This window comes from Syngnathus scovelli, chromosome 4 (assembly GCF_024217435.2).
Source record: "Syngnathus scovelli strain Florida chromosome 4, RoL_Ssco_1.2, whole genome shotgun sequence".
Lineage (NCBI taxonomy): Eukaryota > Metazoa > Chordata > Actinopteri > Syngnathiformes > Syngnathidae > Syngnathus > Syngnathus scovelli.
This window is the reverse complement of record NC_090850.1, coordinates 5,603,696-5,625,033: the sequence shown is the minus strand read 5'-3', so window position 1 is coordinate 5,625,033 and position 21,338 is coordinate 5,603,696. Positions and strand designations below refer to the sequence as shown.

At 45.2% G+C, this 21,338-nt stretch overlaps 1 protein-coding gene across 6 annotated transcripts in view; it reads left to right on the top strand.

The window, feature by feature from the left end:
* The window catches only part of ccdc102a (coiled-coil domain containing 102A), a 215,283-nt gene that overhangs the window by 170,776 nt on the left and 23,169 nt on the right, over positions 1-21,338 (top strand). The gene's annotated exons all lie outside the window — the stretch shown is intronic.

The following is a 21,338-nucleotide window of genomic DNA, read 5'->3' as shown; positions in this document are numbered from 1 at the left end:
CAAATGATTAGAGCATTCACATTCATATTTCAGGTTTGAGACATATCTTTATGTAGCCTATATATTTTTCAGTTCCAGTGAAATTATTAATTTATATTTATTTTAGTTAGCTGAATATAGGCCTATTATGTGGCTGGCTAAACTATCATCTGGCTCCTCTCAACGTGGAGGAGTAGCGACTCTACTCCGAGTCTCTCCCGGATGACCGAGCTTCTCACCCTATCTCTAAGGGAGAGCCCGGACATCCTGCGGAGAAAACTCATTTCGGCCGCTTGTATCCGAGATCTCGTTCTTTCGGTCACGACCCATAGCTCGTGACCATAGGTGAGGGTAGGAGCGTAAATCGACCGGTAAATTGAGAGCTTTGCCTTTTGGCTCAGCTCTCTCTTCACCACAACGGACCGGTACAGGGTCCGCATTACTGCCGACGCTGCACCGATACTTGAACTCCTCCACTTGGGGCAGGATCTCATCCCCGATCCGGAGAGGGCATTCCACCCTTTTCCGATCGAGGACCATGGACTCGGATTTGGAGGTGCTGACCCTCATCCCGACCGCTTCACACTCGGCTGCGAACCGTTCCAGCGAGAGCTGGAGATCACGGCCTGAAGAAGCCAACAGCACCACGTCATCTGCAAAAAGCAGAGACGCGATGCTGAGGTCCCCAAACCGGACCCCCTCAACGCCTCGGCTGCGCCTAGAAATTCTGTCCATAAAAATTATGAACAGAATCGGTGACAAAGGGCAGCCTTGGCGGAGTCCAACCCTCACTGGGAACGAATCCGACTTACTGCCGGAAATGCGGACCAGGCTCTGGCATCGGTGGTACAGGGACCGAGCCGCCCTTATCAGTTGGCTCGGCACCCCGTACTCCCGAAGCACCCTCCACAGAACCTCCCGAGGGACACGGTCGAACGCCTTCTCCAAGTCCACAAAACACATGTGGACTGGTTGGGCAAACTCCCATGCACCCTCGAGGATCCTGCCGAGGGTGTAGAGCTGGTCCACTGTTCCACGGCCAGGACGAAAGCCACACTGCTCCTCCTGAATCCGAGGTTCGACCTCCCGACGGACCCTCCTCTCCAGCACCCCTGAATAGACCTTACCAGGGAGGCTGAGGAGTGTGATTCCCCTGTAATTGGAACACACCCTCCGGTCCCCTTTCTTAAAGAGGGGAACCACCACCCCAGTCTGCCAATCCAGAGGCACTGTCCCCGATGTCCATGCAACGTTGTAGAGGCGTGTCAGCCATGACAGCCCCACAACATCCAGAGCCTTTAAGAACTCTGGGCGGATCTCATCCACCCCCGGGGCCTTGCCACCGAGGAGTTTTTTAACTACCTCAGTGACTTCGACCCCAGAGATTGGAGAATCTTCCTCAATGGAAGGCGTGTAGGTGGAATTGAGGAGGTCTTCGAAGTATTCTCCCCACCGACTCACGACGTCCCGAGTCGAGGTCAGCAGCACGCCATCCCCACTGTAAACAGTGTTGACGTTGCACTGCTTCCCCCTCCTGAGACGCCGGATGGTGGACCAGAATTTCCTCGAAGCCGTCCGAAAGTCATTCTCCATGGCCTCACCGAACTCCTCCCACGCCCGGGTTTTTGCCTCAGCAACCGCCGAAGCCGCGTTCCGCTTGGCCATCCGGTACCCGTCAGCTGCCTCCGGAGTCCCGCAGGCCAAAACGGCCCGATAGGACTCCTTCTTCAGCTTGACGGCATCCCTTACCGCCGGTGTCCACCAGCGGGTTCGGGGGTTGCCGCCACGACAGGCACCAACGACCTTACGGCCACAGCTCCGGTCGGCCGCCTCAACAATGGAGGCGCGGAACATGGTCCACTCAGACTCAATGTCCCCCGCCTCCCCCGGGACGTGGGAAAAGCTCTGCCGGAGGTGGGAGTTGAAGCTCTTCCTGACAGGAGATTCTGCCAGACGTTCCCAGCAGACCCTCACAGAGCGTTTGGGTCTGCCAGGTCGGACCGGCATCTTCCCCCACCATCGGAGCCAACCCACCACCAGGTGGTGATCAGTTGACAGCTCCGCCCCTCTCTTCACCCGAGTGTCCAAAACATGCGGCCGCAAATCCGATGACACGACTACAAAGTCGATCATCGAACTGCGGCCTAGGGTGTCCTGGTGCCAAGTGCACACATGGACACCCTTATGTTTGAACATGGTGTTCATTATTGAAAATCCGTGTCGAGCACAGAAGTCCAACAATAGAACACCGCTCGGGTTCAGATCAGGGGGGCCGTTCCTCCCAATCACGCCCTTCCAGGTCTCACTGTCATTGCCCACGTGAGCATTGAAGTCACCCAGTAGAACGATAGAGTCCCCAGAAGGAGCGCTCTCCAGCACTTCCTCCAGGGACCCCAAGAAGGGTGGGTACTCTGAGCTGCTGTTTGGTGCATAGACACAAACAACAGTCAGGACCCGTCCCCCCACCCGAAGGCGGAGGGAGGCTACCCTCTCGTTCACCGGGGTGAACCCCAATGTGCAGGCGCCCAGCCGGGGGGCAATAAGTATACCCACACCTGCTCGACGCCTCTCACCGTGGGCAACTCCAGAGTGGAAGAGAGTCCAGCCCCTCTCGAGAGGGCTTGTACCGGAACCCAAACTGTGTGTGGAGGCTAGTCCGACTATATCTAGTCGGAATCTTTCTGCCTCGCACACCAGCTCGGGCTCCTTTCCAGCCAGAGAGGTGACATTCCATGTCCCAAGAGCCAGCTTCTGCAGCCGGGGATCAGACCGCCAAGGTCGCCGCCTTTGGCTGCCGCCCAGCTCACATTGCACCCGACCCCTTCGGCCCCTCCCACAGGTGGTGAGCCCATGGGAAGGGGGACCCACGTTTCCATTTCGGGCTATGCCCGGCCGGGCCCCATGGGCGAAGGCCCGGCCACCAGACGCTCGCCTTCGAGCCCCGCCTCCAGGCCTGGCTCCAGAGGGAGGCCCCGGTGACCCGCGTCCGGGCGAGGGAAAACTAAGTCCATTTATATTACTCATCATAAGGGGCTTGTGAGCCGTGCTTTGTCTGGCCCCTCACCTAGGACCCGTTTGCCATGGGTGACCCTACCAGGGGCATGAAGCCCCCGACAACATGGCTCCTAGGATCATAGGGGCACGCAAACCCCTCCACCACGATAAGGTGACGACTCGCGGAGAAATAATAAAAAAAATAATACGATTCAGTTTGCATCTTTTGGTGCTCATTGTTTCCCCACCACGCACAGCATGGATTCCATTTGTATCAATTTCAGTAGAACGATAGAGTCCCCAGAAGGAGCGCTCTCCAGCACTTCCTCCAGGGACCCCAAGAAGGGTGGGTACTCTGAGCTGCTGTTTGGTGATTCAATGAATCTTCATTTGGAGATGATGTCAGATAAAAAGGACTGCCTTGCACTTCTGAATTCCAGATCATAAATATGAAGTTTCTCTTTATAGATGTTATAATGAACATGGAGATTTGTTTTTGGCCACCTACGTTCAGCTTTTCAGCATTCTCTTTTACCGATTCTAACCAGGGTGTCATTTCTCCATGCCAGAGATCACTTTACTGGTGCAATAGTATCGATAAAATTTGTAAATTTAGTGTTAAAATTGTTCACAAGTTAATTAACTGTAATGCAGGAGAAGGCAGGTGTCGGAGAGAAAGTCTGGATAAACATTTCTCTTGTGTTATCAGTGATGTACCGTTTTGAGATTACCTCCGTTTGAACACTTCTATGTACAGAGAAAGTGATTTTAAAGAACACACAGGAATGGTCAGACAGACCAACGTCAGTCACCTCAACCTTAGAAATGTTTAAACCTTTAGCGATAATTAAATCCAAAGTGTGACCTTTGAGATGTGTTGGTTCTGTCACATGTTGAATTAATCCATGATTTTCAAGGACATCACACAGTTCTCTAGCGCTTCTGTCCACATGAATATTAAAATCACCAACAATAATAACACAGTCAAATTCAATGCAAATTATAGACAGTAATTCAGACAAATCATCAAAAATAGGCACAGGATATAGGTGGCCTGTAGGAAAAAAACTGCCCGGGAAGAGGAATTTAACTAAAGAGCAACATCCATCCATCCAATCATTTTCTGAACCGCTTGGTCCCCACGGGGGTCGCGGGCGTGCTGGAGCCTATCCCAGCCGTCAACGGGCAGTAGGCGGGGGACACCCTGAACCGGTTGCCAGCCAATCGCAGGGCACACAGAGACAAACAACCATCCGCACTCGCACTCACACCTAGGGACAATTTGGAGTGCTCAATCGGCCTACCAAGCATGTTTTTGGGATGTGGGAGGAAACCGGAGTGCCCGGAGAAAACCCACCCGGGAGAACATGCAAACTCCACACAGGGAGGGCCGGAGGTGGAATCGAACCCGCACCCTCCTAACTGTGAGGTGGACGTGCTACTCAGTGCGCCACCGAGCCGCCTAAAGCAACATATTCAAATGAATTAAAGTGTCCATATAAGAGTTCAGTGTGTTACAATTTTCGTCAACTGACTGAGGGAAATGAGGAGGCACTGGTATGTTTCGAGCCTGACATGCGGATCCTTAATAAATTGTCAGATTTAATTGCACCCTTTTTATTTCTCATCAGATTAACCAATCTTCTGTTACCTGTCATCACAGTGATTGAGAGAGCTTACTGAACTACATAGGGCCCTGACTTTTCCATGAGAACATTATTGATATCAGTTTCACAGCCTGGACCCGGCACATATCAATCAGACTCATAGGCGAAATATTTCAGAGGAGGTGGGGGGGGGGCTCTGTCACATTTTGTTGATGGCTCTTTCCAGTGCAGTGGAGTTGGAAGGGCTGTACTATGAAGGGGTTAAGGGGGGGAAATATGGGTTTTTGGAGTGGTGTGTATTGCAGGGATGAGAATAGCAAATGTGAAAAAACACTGAAAAGTAGCCCGGGGTCTGGGGGGCCGACCGGGGATCTGGGGGAGGGGCCGATATATATATATATATATATATATATATATATATATATATACACACAGGACTGTCTCAGAAAAGTAGAATATTGTGATAAAGTTCTTTATTTTCTGTAATGCAATTTAAAAAAATGTCATACATTCTGGATTCATTACAACTCAACTGAAATATTGCAAGCCTTTTATTATTTTAATATTGCTGTTTATGGCACACAGCTTAAAAAAACTCAAATATCCTATCTCAAAATATTAAAATATCATGAAAAAGTATACTAGTAGGGTATTCAACTAATCATTTGAATGGTCTAATTAACTCGAAACACCTGCAAGGGTTTCTTGAGCCTTGAAAAACACAAGCTTGATTCAGTAAACTAAATCACAAGTATGGGGAAGACTGCTGATCTGACTGCTGTCCAGATGACCATCATTGACACCCTCCATCAGGAGGGTAAGACAAAAAGAAATTTCTCAAAGAGCAAACTGTTCACAAAGTGCCGTTTCAAAGCACATCCACAAAAAGTCTGTTGGAAGGGGTAAATGTGGCAGAAAACGCTGCACAACCAAGAAAGATGTGCGACTTGTGAAGAAGAGTCGCTTCCAGAATTTGGGGGGCTTCAAAGACAGTGGACTGAAGCTAGAGTCCAGGTATCAAAAGCCACTGTTCACAGACGTGTCCAGGAAATGGGCTACAATAGCCTTATTCCCATGGTCAAGTCACTTCTGAACTCAAGACAACAGAAGAAGCGTCTGACTTGGGCTATGGAAAAGAAGCACTGGACAGTTCCATAGTGGTCAGAAGTCCTCTTTTCAGACAAGAGCAATTTTTGTATTTCACTTGGAAGTCAAGGCGCCAGAGTCTGGAGAAGGGCTTGAGAGAAGCAAAATCCAAGTTGCTTGAAATCCAGTGTGAAGTTCCCACAGTCAGCAGTGGTTTGGGGAGCCATGTCAGCTGCTGGTGTTGGTCCACTGTGTTTCATCAAGTCCAGAGTAAATGCAGATTTTAGAGCACTACATGCTTCTGTCTGCTAAAAAGCTCTATGGAGATGATGATTTCATTTTCCAGCATGATCTGGCACCTGCCCACAGTGCCAAAACCACCAGTAAATGGTGTACTGACCATGGCATTACTGTCCTCGATTGGCCTGCCAATTCCCCTGACCTGAACCCCATAGAGAATTTGTGGGGTATTGTGAAGAAGAAGCTGAAAGACACCAGACCCAACTATGCAAATGAGCTTTCTTAAGATGTAAGCCATAATCAGCAATGTTAAAATAATGAAAGGCTTGCAATATTTCATTTGATTTGTAATGAATCCAGAATGTATGATATTCTTGTTTTTTTAAATTGCATTACAGAAAATAAAGAACTTTATCACAATATTAAAATTTTCTGAGACAGTCCTATCATGACAATAGCGTAACATTAACTTACATGTAACATTATGTTACTTTCTAAACCCACATGCTTGTAAAAGTAAAAAAAAGTACCTTTATGTTTTTTGTTTCGATGTGCTCCTTAATGTTCCTAGTGCCACGACTTCCATAGCTGATCATATCTTGACAGAAAATACACAAAACCTTCCCCCGGACATCTACTTTACGGATATGTTCCGTCAGGCACGTGGTTACGGACTGTGTTCCGAGTTGTACAATGATGCTACTCTCGAGCCATGCTCATCTGAAGCAAACCTTTGCTGAGTAGGCCCTAGATCTATCTAACTAAATAACTCGTCACAAGTAATGAAAACCCAATCGCAAATTCACATTGTGGCGGTGTAAAAACACTAGTTCTCCACGTAAGTTAAGTTAACACGTGGAAATGATGTGACGAAAGTAGCGCCAAAATGCTCCCGAAAATAAGGCGGATGTTGTCTCATCACTGCTGCCAGTGAGTTAGGTTTACAGAACCAAGTCGATTTCTGATTTTGCAGCAAGCTCACCCAGGATGTGCGGCCGGAGGAGCAGCCTGGTGTGCAGCAGGTCCCGGTGTCCCGGTGTCCCGTGCAGGGGTTCAGCGGAAAGTGCCAATGCGTGCACGGTGCACAGACGGTACACAGAAAGGGGTTTTCAAAGTTTTACCTTAACTTTTCTTCCAAACAATGCCTGTGACGTGGCAGTAACACAGCAGCAACACGGAAGTTACCCAGCACTCGTACGGCTGGGTATAAAGAAATACCGGTAAAAGTCCTTGAGACGCGGCAGTAACACAGCAGCAACACGGTAGCACAGCACTAACAGGGCTGGTTAAAAAAAATACCAGTAAAAGTCACTGAGAGCCATCTTCATCTTCTTCCTGTGCACTGAAACCATCGAAGTCTTCCTCATCAGTGTCGGATTGGAATAGCGTCAGATATACTTCACCACACACTTTCTCAGTCTCTCTTTTGTTGTCGCTTTAATGCATGTCTTCAAGCATTTTCCATGATGAGGGTTTGTTCATGCTAATTTTATTCATGCACAGAGCACTGAATTACATTAAAGTAGCGAGCTACACATAGGCGGCTCGGTGCTGCACTGGCTAGCACGTCCGCCTCACAGTTAGGAGGGTGCGGGTTCGAGTTCACCTCTGGCCCTCCCTGTTTGGAGTTTGCATGTTCTCCCCGTGTCCGCGTGGGTTTTCTCCGGGCACTCCGGTTTCATCCCACATCCCCAAAAACATGCTTGGTAGGCCAATTGAGCACTCCAAATTGCCCCTAGGTGTGAGTGTGAGTGCGGGTGGTTGTTCGTCTCTGTGTGCCCTGCAATTGGCAACCAGTTTAGGCTGTCCCCCGCCTACTGCCCGATGACACCTGGGATAGGCTCCAGCACGCCCGCGATCCCCGTGGGGATGAAGCGGTACAGAAAATGGATGGATGGATGGATAGCGAGCTACACGTATAGCTCCAGAGTAGACGTGACCGGGAAATAAAGAAAGAATAGAGTGACGCAACAAGATGTCATCAACAATAGCCCAGTGCCCCATAGTGACCGGAAGAAGCCTCTAATGTGCATGCATGAGCGGCTGTAGTTCCTACGTCAAGAGCCAAATCGACTGCCTTTAACTTAAAAGCAGCATCATATGCAGTTCTTTTGTCCCCCATGAGGGTTTCTGTTAAAAGCTTCCTTTCTTCAGTAGTGTCCATCTTGATCTCGTTCTGTCTCTTCTTTTTGTCAATTAAACGGCACTATTTGCCTGGCAGATTGACATGTGATCAACGAACCACTCTTCTCCCCAGTGACCGTGTCACATATCCCTCCGCCCAGCAAAGCGGTGATGCACAACAGCGATCCACAGCCTTGTTACGAGTCTATAAGTGAATTAGCCATCACAAAAAAACACAAAAAATTCATAGACGCCGCCGCACCGGACGACAAGCCGCAGAGTTCAAAACGAGCAAAAAGTAGCAGCTTATAGTCCAGAAATTACGGTAGTTTAGTCAAGTATGTCTCCAAAGATCGATATGAAACACAAAATCATAAAGGACCATGGCATAAGCATCGCGACAGCGTACAGCCGTTGTGGCAAAGTAGGTATCCCCTACTGCAAACTAGTTCCAGCAAGTTTCCGAGGTTGTATCATCTCTTGATCGTCACAATGGTCAGCTAGCAGATGTTTACACTCCCGGTTGGAGCACAACTGAAGCTTACAGCAAGCACAGGCAGAATTATCAGTTCTAAGTCAGCACGTCAAAATAATCATAAGACCAAAATAAGTTATCAACCCTATCATTCCCCTCCTGTTTATCATATAATTATTTTTCCCTAAGTACTAGCAAGAAAACAAAAACATTACAGTATCATTGTATTCATCACTTGCTAGGTAACAAATTCGATAGTGAAATCATTAAGTTCCTGTAATGCATGTATGTTTACACAGCATCCTCACAGTCATCACAAACGTATTTCTGTAGTCATCACATTTGACATGCCTAATGTGTTGTATTTATACCGGTGTCAAGGCAGAGGTTACAGACCTTGTTTCAGCAGACTTTGAACATGGTATAACGCAAGTTGCAAATTAACAAAACAATACGAGTACAAGAAACACAGGAGTTACAAATGTTAACAGCCATTGCCACCAGATGCCAGAGGTCAACGATGAGAAGAAATCCCACTGTTGTGGAACTCTATTTTCTGAGCGGGAGAGGTTGCCAGCGCATCACATCTCTATGTGCAACTAACTATGTTAGCGGTGTGTGTTGTTTGGTACTCTTGTATTGGTTGTCCTGTCATATCTCTCTTCTGCTCCTTCAGAAGGGAACAAAGGGCAGCTCGCTTTGGTGTAGGTTGCGTGTTATCTTCCATTTATTGTAGGAGGGTTCCTTGATCCGCAATCACTCAATCGCTCAATGGTCAGGCCCTGCGACTTCACAGCTCCTAAACTGTTGGGGGAGTTATAGGGAGCAACAAATGTTACTCCAGACTATGATGCACTAGCAAAAAAAGGAAGACCAACAACACTGTTCCCACTGAAAATGAAGGGGAGTTTCTCTAGTTTGTTGTAAAATAATGCATTTTGAAAATAATTTGTACAAATAGCAGGGTTTGAAACTAGCAACCATTCTCATTTTCAAACAATGCAAGATGCTCAAGGACATTGATGTTTTTTTTCCGTCGAGAGTATCATTTTTGTAAATCGTGTATATCCGTTGAGAAAATTGTTTTTATAGGGGGGAGGTGGCTGGCAGCAATATTCCGACGACAGCCGCCTTTTTTTCGGCAGCATTTTGGCGCTACTTTCGTCACATTATTTGCCTACTCATTTGCTTAATTAGCAAAAGTTTTAGCCAGCATGGCGAAGGTTTTAGAGAAAAAAGGCGAGGATCGTGCCAGGGAAATAGACAAGTCGAACGGGATCAGGAACTGCTTCAGATGGGTATGGCTCGAGAGCAGCGTCATCTTACAACTCGGAACACAAAGACGCTCTTAAAGCAATGCGACAGTGAGCGCCCGGCGCGCTGGGGTTGCGCGATCGGACTAAATTAAGCTGTCTGTGCACTGAGGTTGACTTCAATTTTGGAAAGTACATCAGGACTTTAAAAATATTTTCTAAATTTCAGCGACGGCTCTGTCACAATAATGCGATCAGCGCGGTGCAGTTGCGCGTTCGGCGTTGCGCTGCAGTTGCGCGATCGGACAAAATTAAGCTCCCTGCGCACTTAGGTCCACTTGAATTTTGGAAATTACATCAGGAGTTTAAAAATATTTTCTAAATTTAAGCGACGGCTTTGTTACAATAATGCAACCAGTGCGATGCAGTTGCGCGGTGCAGTTGCGCGGTGCAGTTGCGCGGTGCAGTTGCGCGGTGCAGTTGCGCGGTGCAGTTGCGCGGTGCAGTTGCGCGGTGCAGTTGCGCGGTGCAGTTGCGCGGTGCAGTTGCGCGGTGCAGTTGTGCGTCACGACGCGCTACGGTCGCGCGTTGGGTGGTGCGCTGCAGTTGTGCAATCGGACAACAATGCGCAAATGAAAAAATGCTTAAAGTCTGGGAACGGATTAATTTTTTTCCATTATTTGTAATGGGTTAAATAGATTCAGAATTCGACCGATTTGCTTCTCGAACCGCCTTCTGGAACGGATTGTGGTCGAGGCATGACTGTATTATTTTCACCTTGATTCTGGAACGGATTGTGGTCCAAAACCGAGGCAATATTTTTTTTAACACTTGAAATTGAGTGATGAAATTAATGGTTTTGGGGTTGCTATACTGCCAAAATCCAGGAGTTTCCATGGAGCTTTGCCCCCTGAGACCCCTCCGGGGCATTGCCTCTGGCCCTCTACGGTCCCCAATGGGGGCCTGTGGGCCCTGAAGCCCCCCAAGAGGGGCCTGTGGCCCCTGCAGCCCCCAATGGGGGCCTGTGGCCCCTGGCCCACTGCGGCCCCCATTGGCGGGGGGCCTGCGGCCCCTCGCCCCCTGCGGCAAGTGGGGGGAGGGGCACAGGCCCCCCTGTGGGGCCCCCAGACACTTTTCAGTGTTTTTTTTCATTTGCCGTTCTCATCCCTGGTTTTGAAAAACCTTTTATTGCTTTACTACCTACTAAAGGCCAAAACAATTTATGCAATGACCTTTATATGTCATTTAGATTACTTTACACAGACACTACATCCATCTGCTCCTGGTACGGCCCCCCGGTCAAAATTTAGAACCCAATTCGGCCTGCAAGTCAAAAGGTTTGCCCACCCCTGAACTACACCAACAAAGAAGTGCCTGTATTGCATACATACATAGGAGTGACGTTCGCTTGTTCAACTAAATGACCAAGTAACTCAGGTGTCGATCCTATACCAAGTAAATACAGAGCCAGTGTTGCCGATATCTGTACCAATACCGATACTTTCACTTAGAAAAGATATTTGTATGATCATTGAATTATTTTTGTGATTTTTCCTTTAGTAATTTATAATTATGATCATAATAAAACACAGGACAAAGATTTTAAGCAAATAAGCAAGCATACTGTTCGTTTAACAGTTAGTCTAACTTCAAATGATTAGAGCATTCACATTCATATTTCAGGTTTGAGACATATCTTTATGTAGCCTATATATTTTTCAGTTCCAGTGAAATTATTAATTTATATTTATTTTAGTTAGCTGAATATAGGCCTATTATGTGGCTGGCTAAACTATGATAACCATCTTCACTGGAAAAAACATACATTAATGCTGGAGATGACTAAATCTTATTTTCACCTCTATAAATCAGCTACCTGGATATTGTTGCCCTTGCTGACACACATCTGCTAATGCCCTCTGTCTCTGTGTCGGTGCTGCTGGGGGTCTGGTTTGGGGGATCCTCTTCCTCTTCCCTCCATTTAGCTAGCCTGTTTGGGTGTATTTTCATGTGCTTGTACAAATTTGTGGTGTTGCCACAGTACTTGATTTATTTTCTACAAACATCACATTGTTGCTGTAGTTTTATTTACATATGTAAAAAAGCGCTCCTCTTCCTCTCTGCCATCATGCAGCCACCACGACTCAGAGTCAGCAGCGCTGCTGAACTGGAGCGTGCGCTGCGTGGAGAGGTTGTGCGCTGCGTTGAGAGGATGCAGGCGCATGGAGGGGTGCAGGGAAGTGACATATTGACCAGCGTGAAGCTGGCCCCCCACCCCACGCAAAATTTAAGGAAAATAGTCTGTTTTGTTTGTGCTTCGTTTGTGCTGGTTTGTGCCGCAAATTTTTTTGTTTGTGCTGCAACGTTTTTTTTCGAAGCATGATGTTAATGCTATCAAACAGTGGCTGAAGGAATGCAGGTGCATCTGTTCCTAAAGAAGCGCAATTCTTGGATCTCAAGTCAAGGTTTTTAACCCCTCATCTTGATCTGAAGAGCTACATCAATGAGTGTTAAAATTTTACTTGGGAATCAACCTGGACATCTATCCCCATTTTTTGTCAGGGTAGATGTAGCACACTGCATTAAGATGATCTGCCAATGGGACTGCCTGAAAAACAAAATACCTCATTGGCTGTCATCATTAATTGTTGGATTAATTAAATGATTTGCAATGGACGATAGGTTTACCAGGGTTTTAGGTTGCAGCGAGCCTTTTTCATGTCTGATGTAATTTAAAAAAAAATATATATAGGCTTATTATAGAATAAGGAAATTAACCAATAAGCATGAGAGCAACATATTTAGAGAAATATGTTCGTACTAAAAGGCATTTGCCGCAGTGAAAATGGTAAGAAAGTTTTCTGTATGCTAGAAAGAAAAGTTACGATAGTGTAACATATTTACCTAAAGTTTGTCCTGCATCAGTGGGATTCCAGGAGCTTGAAATATGCGACGAAATATGGTGATGTCATCGCTTGAAATTAAATGTGTAATATCTTCACAACCGTAGCAGCACATACAAAGGTTTTTGCGGCACAAACCAGCACAAACGAAGCACAAACGAAAGGTACCATTTTGTATCCATTTGGCAATAAATGGGCGGTGAGGTGACGTCATCGCTAGAAATTACATGTTCAATAGCTACAACCCCATAGCAGCACAAACGAAAGTTTTTGCGGCACAAACCAGCACAAACCAGCACAAACGAAGCACAAACGAACTGTACCGTTTTGGGCTCATTTGGATCAGATGGGGGGGCTGGGTGAACTCTGGATAACCTATAAAATAATCGCTCATAGCTTGGAAAATGTAGCAGCACAAACAATTTTTTTTACGGCACAAACAAAGCACAAACAAACGGTACCATTTTGGGTCCATTTGGCAATAAATGGGGGGCTGGGTGTCATCATAGCTAGAAATTAAAAGTGCAATATCTACAAAACCGTAGCAGCACAAACGAAAGTTTTTGCAGCACAAACGAAGCACAAACAAACTACCATTTTGGGTCCATTTGACAATAAATGAGGGGCTGGGTGACGTCATTGCTAGAAATTAAATGTGTAATATCTACGAAACTGTAGCAGCATAAACAAACGTTTTTGCAGTACAAACCAGCACAGGAGAAGCAAAAACGAATGATACTGTTTTGGGTTCATTTGGAGCAGATGGGGGGGCTGGGTGAACTCTGGATGACCTATAAAATAATCTCTCATGACTAGAAAACCGTTGCAGCACAAACGAAAGTTTTTTACGGCACAAAACAGCACAAACAAAGCACAAACGAAATTTTGCGCGGGGTAGGAGATCAGCTTCACGCAGGTCATTAAAGGCCCAGAGACACCGGTATATGTATACATCGGTTTTAGTTAGCTTACGGGCTTATAAATATAAGTTGACCATCGAAACAACGAAAAGGAAGCTGTTGCTCTGAAAAATATAATATATAATTTAATTTAAATTTGCCGCGCAGACGAGTTTGACTGCACCGAGCCGCCAGCCGGAAGTGACGTCTCATGACGTCTCAAGTTGTACGCGTTTAGCTTCAGTGAATGTAAACAAAAAGAGAAGAGGGGCCAGCGCGGAGACGTCGGGCCAGGCTTGCGGCCAACCCAGCTTGCCCAGCCGTGCCTTCCATTCTCCTGGCGTACGTTCGTTCGCGGGACGACAAGATCGGTTGCGTTCGCCTGATAGGATCCACGAACCGGACAGTGCGTGCCTGCTGTGTGCTCGTGTTCACAGTGACCTGGTTGACTGTCATCTTTCCGGACTCTGCTGTGCATCGGGAGCGGCTAGCGTGCTATCACTCTTATTGTTCATCTTCTTGTTTTATTTTTCCTGTGTTGTTTACTTGTATGTGCGTTGTGAACTCTGTCTTGTCACCCTGGGATAGTGAGAAACATAATTTCGATCTCTTTGTGTGTCTTGACATGCGGAGGAATTGACAATAAAGGAGACTTTGAGACTTTGACTTTGAAAAGTATGTCGAAGCGTGACGGGAGGGGCACAATTCAGAAAACGTGCTCAGCTCGTCGAAAAAATGCGATTTAAGCAATAAAATTAAAAATGCGCCTAAAACCTAAACCAAACGCTGCAGATGTTCATTTCTCCATGCGCAGTGGTCAACTCGGCATTCTAAAGCCCCCTGAGAACTTTTTACTATGCCAACCTAACCACAGTGACGGGAGAGGCACAATTCAGAAAACGTGCTCAGCTCGTCGAGAAAATGTGATTTAAGCACTAAAACTAAAAATGCTTATAAAACCTAAACCAAACGTTGCAGGTGGTCATTTCTTCATGTGCCGAGATCAACTCGGCACTCTAAAGCCTCCAAGAGCACTTTTTACTATGCCAACCTAACCAGAGTGACGGGAGGGGCACAATTCAGAAAATGTGCTCAGCTCAGCCCAAGTGAACTGCTAGATTCATCATATTCTGCGTCAAAAGAGGTTTCTGAATCGGATAAAATGATGCTAATATTGCCGCAAGAAACGGAGCTGTCGCTATCATCTGCCATGTTGTTTGGGTTTGTTGAGATCCGGATGTACAACTTGTGACGTCACAGTAATGGCGCCACCAGTGTGGCTGCGTGCGGAACCCAATCGATAAACTGGCATTTAATGTTAGATTTATTCTTAGTAATCGGTGTCCATTTTTAATTTCCAATGCGGCAAATGTGTTCTCTTTATACATTCTATCAAATTCCGTTCTAATTGAAAAAAAAGGGATGTCTCTAGGCCTTTAAGGCACCTATGTAGTAAATGTAGCATGAGCGAGCAGTCCCACACTGCTCAGACACGACAAACAGAGTGAAGGAGGAACGTTGTTGCGCAAGCAATATGATTTAACAGGGGTTGTGTACTGAATGTGGAGAAAAGAAACTGAAACTAAAGTATCGATCTCATCACGCAAGTCTTGATCAATACCAATACCAACGTTGATATCGACACTATTAATATTTAAGATCGATCCGCCCACCATTAATCAGTATAACTCTTTCAATATGATTATATACTATAACTGTAACCAGATTTGGGTTTCTGAAAAAGAGGACACCTTTTTTTAGAGGGGGCGTGGTCATTTTTTAGGGGGCGGGGTCATTTTTGGGGGTGTTTTTTGGGTGGGAGGTTCATTTGTGTCATATGTTATGACACAAATGACATGGTGTCTGTATAGCAATTGTGTTCATTGGCCCGAATAACACAAAACAACATATATACAATAACAAAAACATCTTTACACTAACACTAACTAGTTTTATAGTGGTGCACGTAGTTAAAAAAGACAAAAGAAATTTGGCCATTGGTGCAGCATGTGAAGAAGAAAAAAGAGCTCCTCTTCAGTCCTCCTCTTGCGGGCTGCGTTGGCACCTTTATTTGCCACAGACACGTAAGTGCATGTCAAGCACTCAGCTTCATAAGGATCACGACCCTGGCGAAAGCACGGGAATTTGAACGTGCATTTTCGTTTTGGCATTGCTTGTAATCACTCAGTGTAGACTGGCCAGCCCACCCTACTTCATAGCAAAGTGACTAGATTTGATGAGAAGGGCGTGACTTGCTTGTGAATAAGCTACAAATAAGAACGGTATTGTTCTAGTGTTAGCAATACCGTCCAATCACGCACGTTTACTCAGATGGCATCAGAAACTCACTGCGATGCTCAAATTTGTCATTCGGTTACCCCCCACCTAAAAAAAAAAAAAAAAAAGAAATAATTAAATAAATAAATGAGATATTTATCATAACAATATGAAATACTTATATTGGGATATAATTATCTGTCATATCGCCCAGGCCTTAACTTTATTTTAGATTTTATTAAAAGCATGTATTTAAATTAAGTCTAGAAAATCTTTTTTTTTTGTTCATCAAAACAAGAAGCCAATTAATGTCACGACTCATTAATTTTGGAAATTAAAATAATTAGGCTAATTAGTCCTAAAGGTTTTTTACGCGGTGTGCAGAATTATTAGGCAAATTATATTTTTTAGGCTTAATTTAGTTTTTGACCAACTACAGTGCTCTCGTTCATTCAAACTGTTAATAAACCTGTGGACACTATTAGTGTGCGGAATTATTATGCAACTAAAGTAAAAATGGAAATGTTCCCATTTATTTGTTAAAGTGAGAATAATAAACAATTCAAAATTGACAAATTAACATTTAAAAGAAAATCAGTGATCAATATAGCCACCCTTCTTTCTAATAACAGTTATAAGACTTCCATCCATGGAGTCAATCAGCTTCTTTATCTGTTGATGATTACATTTTTGTACAGCAACAACCACAGCCACCCAGACATTGTTCAAAGAGGTGTACTGATTTTGTTTAGCATAAATGTCCGATTTAGAAAGAGCCCACAATTTCTCAATAGAGTGATTAGGTCATGTGAAGAAGGGGCCCATATTCGATCAGCATCAAGGCCTTTACCGGCATACTACCAAATGTAGTACAGTATTTTCAAGACCATAAGGCACACCTAAAAGTCTTAAATTTTCTTCAAACTGGACGAGGCGCCTAAAATGCGATGCACCGTATGTGTGCACTGAGTTTCAAAATCTGTTACTTTCGGCATCCCGGTGCACCACACTGTCGAGAAGAAGGGAACCAGCACGGTAGTGACACGCACAACGGGTGTGAGAAGTCAGCTTTTACAGTTGTGCTAGCTTGCCATGCTAATGGACAGAAACTGCCACCTATGGTAATTTTCAAGAGAAAGATGCTGCCTAAACAAAAGGTTCCACCTGAAGTCATCATTAAGGCAAATCAAAATGACTGGATGGACAAGGAGAAAATGAGTGGCGGAGTGAGGTCAACATGAAGAGACCAAATGTTTTTTTTCACGCATCAACAACCTTGTTGATCTGTGACTCCATGCGCACCCATCTCACAGCTGCTGTGAAAAACCAAGTGCAGCAAACAAACTCTGAGATTCCCATTATTCTAGGAGGCTTGACAAAGGAACTCCAATCACTGGACATCGGTGTAAACAGGGCATTCAAAGCGAGCGTCATAGGCGCAACGGATGACAGAACACAGCTTTACGAAAACTAGGAAGCAGCGTCAGGCGAGATACGCCACAGTTTGTGAATGCATTGTGGATGTTTGGGCTAACGTGTCTGCTTGCACTGTTGTTCGAGCTTTCCATCATTTCTGAGGAGGCACAGAGCAACGAGACTGACTCTGAAAATGACAACAGGGAACCTAGCATGTTTGATAGAGAACTTGTCCAGCTGTTTCGGACACAAAAGATGAGGACTTTAATGGATTTGTGAATGAGGATTGATCAAAAAATAATGTGAGTACATTGTTAAATACTTCAAAAAAAGTACAACTGAACTCAGCTTTGCTCCTGCTGCCTTTTTAAAACAGCGTGCATGCATGCTACTGTACGTTTTAAGCTAGCGTATGTTTTACCATGCTTGTGCCCAATAATACGGTGTATGCGTTAAATACAGAAATAGCACCCGTAACTGAAATTGCACCTTTTAATGGTCGTGAAAATACGGTACTTTGATGTATGCGATTTTCACTGCATAAAATTATAATCTTCGTGAAAGATGCAAACTTTTTACTGTACCACTGCTTGAAGAAAATGTCTTCTAAAAACTGGCAGTTGGTTAATTTGAGTTATTTTTTTGTTTTAAATTTAGAGTTAATTTTAAGTACACCGTTAACAAAATTCCAACCAGGTCATCTTATAATATTATACCCATACCAGTACCCCACTTCCACCTTGCTGGCATCTGATTTGAAGTGGAGCTCTGTGGCCGTTACTGATCCAGCCACGGGTCCAGCTGGTCCGTCATGTGTCACTCTCATCTTTGCAGTCCATAAGATCTTAAGAAAATCTCCGAAATCTATTAACTGATATTTCCTGACCCAGTCTTGACATTTCAACATGTATGTCTTGCTCAATGGTGGTCAGCGTCTTTTTTCTTAACGCGTTTCTTGTGACATTGTTGACTATTTGCAATAAAACGTTTTATGGTTCTGTACTCACACCCTAATATCTTAGCAATTTCAAGAGTGCTGCATCCCTCTGAAAGACCTTTTACAATTTTTTACTTTTCTGAGTCACCCAAATCTCTTTTTTGCCCTATTTTGCCTGAGGAAAACAAGATGCCTAATAATTATGCACACTGTGACATAAGATGCTGATCTGCTGAGGCCCCACAATCCCTCATAATACAAATATACATATGATGTGATATGCTTGTACTGAGTACATTCAAGCATTAACAGCATGGAGTTGGAAAATATGCATAAAAATGACCATAGGGTCAAAATACGCACTTGCCAATAATTCTGCTCACAGTGTATTAAATTTTAAAAAAAGAACTTTTTCTTAAATGTCACAGTTAAAAATCTAGTGGCAAAACCGGTCGGTGTATGCTAAGCAGGGTTGTCAGTAATATTCCCTCTAAGATGTGTGTGTTTGCGCACTGCTCTCACCCTCTCGGCGCCTAGGAAATCTATACAGCACATCGGAAATAAAAGAAAAAAAATCAAATCTGAGTTGAGTTGGCATTTTGCACTTTCTTATTTTCCGCATACAAAGAAAATTAAAAGTTTACAAGAAAACCAAGAAACAACAATTCTGGCCTTTGTCACATGCAGGGATGAGAATTTTCTGCGGATCCGCGGATTTCCATGTTTTTTTTCCGTCAAAAGTATGATTTTTGTGAATCGTGTAAATCCGTTGAGAATTTGTTTTGTTTTTTTATATATATATATATATATATATAGAGGAGGGGAAGCTGCCGACCAGCTGGCCGGGCAACGTTAGCGTCGGCGACTTGCGAGCATTCGCCCGCCCGCCGCCACGGCATCTTTTGGCACATCTCAAGGCAAAATGAATTAAGCTGTGAGTACAGAAATCGGCTTGCCTCTGTAAACCTAACTCACTGGCAGCAGTGATGAGCCAACATCCGCCTTATTTTCGGTAGCATTTTGGCGCTACTTTCGTCACATCATTTCCACTTGTTAACTTACACGGAGAACTAAGCGTTTTTACACCGCCACAATGTGAATTTGCGATTGGGTTTTCATCACTTGTAGACGAGTTATTTAGTTAGATAGATCTAGGGCCTACTCAGCAAAGGTTTTTGCCAGCATGGCGAAGGTTTTGGAGAAAAAGGCGAGAATTGTGCCAGGGAAAGTCGAACGGGATCAAGAACTGCTTCAGATGGGCATGGCTCGAGAGCAGCGTCATCGTACAACTCGGAACACAGTCCGTAACCACATGCCTGACGGAACATATCTGTAAAGTGGATGTCCCGGGGAAGGTTTTGTATATTCTTTGTCAAGATCTGATCAGCTATGGAGGTCACAGCACTAGGAACATTAAGGAGCACATCGAAACAAAAAAACACAACACAAAAGTACGCATGTGGGTTTAGAAAGTAACATGATGTTACATGTAAGCTAATATTAGGCTATTGTCATGAAACATTATGTCCCAGAGGTGTTCTATCGTGTTTAGATCAGGTGATCGTGAGGGCCATTCAATTGTGTCAATTCCTTCAGCCTCCAGATATTGTCTGCATATTCTTGCCACAACAGGCTGGGCGTTGTTGTGGATCAGGAAGAACCTAGGACCTACTGACCATGGGTGCAAGGATTTCATCCCGTCAGACTGCCGTTCTCTAGCCTGTAGAGGTCTGTTCGTCCCTCCATGGAAATGCCTCCCCAGACCATCACTGACCCACCACCAAACCGGTCATGCTGAATGATGTTGCAGGCAGCATAGCGCTCTTCTTGTCTTCTCCAGACCCTTTCACGTCTATCACAGGTGCTCAGGGTAAAGTTGCTCTCATCTGTGAAAAGCACAGGGCGCAAATGCCAATTGAGCTCCACGGTGCTGAGCAATGAGCACGGGAAACACTACAGGACGTTGTGCCCTGAGGCCACCCTCGTGAAGTCTGTTTCTGACTGTTTGGGCAGAGACATTCACACCAGTAGCCTGCAGGAGGTCATTCTGTAGGGCTCGGGCAGTGCTCAACCTGTTCCTCCTTGCACAAAGCAGCAAATATCGGGCCTGCTGATGGAATGAGAACTGTCTACGGCCCTGTCCAGCTCTCCTAGAGTAACTGCCTGTCTCCTGGAATCTCCTCCATGCTCTGGAGATTGTACTGGGAGACACATCAAATCTTCTTGCAACAGCACGCATGGATGTGCCATCCTGGAGGAGTTGGACAATCTGCGCAACTTCAGCAGGGTTAAGAAATCGCCTCATGCTCCCAGTTGTGATAATGACTCTAGCTAAAGCCAACACTTGTGGAAAAACAGTTTAAAAAATCAAGAGGGAAGAACTTGAAATGGCCTCTACCTGTAAAATCAGTCCTGTTTTGGGGACCATCTCGTTGTTGTCCCTCTCGTGCACCTGTCCTTCCATCAACACCAATGCAGCTGAAACTGATTAACAACCCCCCTCTGCCACGTACCTGACCAAAACCTGATCAGAAAAGTCTAATTGAATTCATGCCATACCCTGATAAAAACTGTTCCTTTAATTTTTTGGAGCAGTGTGTATATATATATATATATATATATATATATATATATATATATATATATATATATATATATATATATATATATATATACACATATACACACATATATATATATATATATATATATATATATATATATATATATATATATATATATATATACACATCGATCCATTTTCTGAACCACTTAGTCCCCACGGGGGTCGCGGGCGTGCTGGAGCTTATCGCAGCTGTCATCGGGCAGTAGGCGGGGGACACCCTGAACCAGTTGCCAGCCAATCGCAGGGCACACAGAGACAAACAACCATTCGCACTCGCACTCACACCTAGGGACAATTTGGAGTGATCAATCGGCCTACCAAGCATGTTTTTTGGGATGTGGGAGGAAACCGGAGTGCCCGGAGAAAACACACGCGGGCTCGGGGAGAACATGCAAACTCCGCACAGGGAGGGCCGGAGGTGGAATCGAACCCGCACCCTCCTAACTGTGAGGCGGACGTGCTACCCAGTGCTCCACCGAGCCGCCTGTGTATATACACATATATATGTAATACATCATCGCC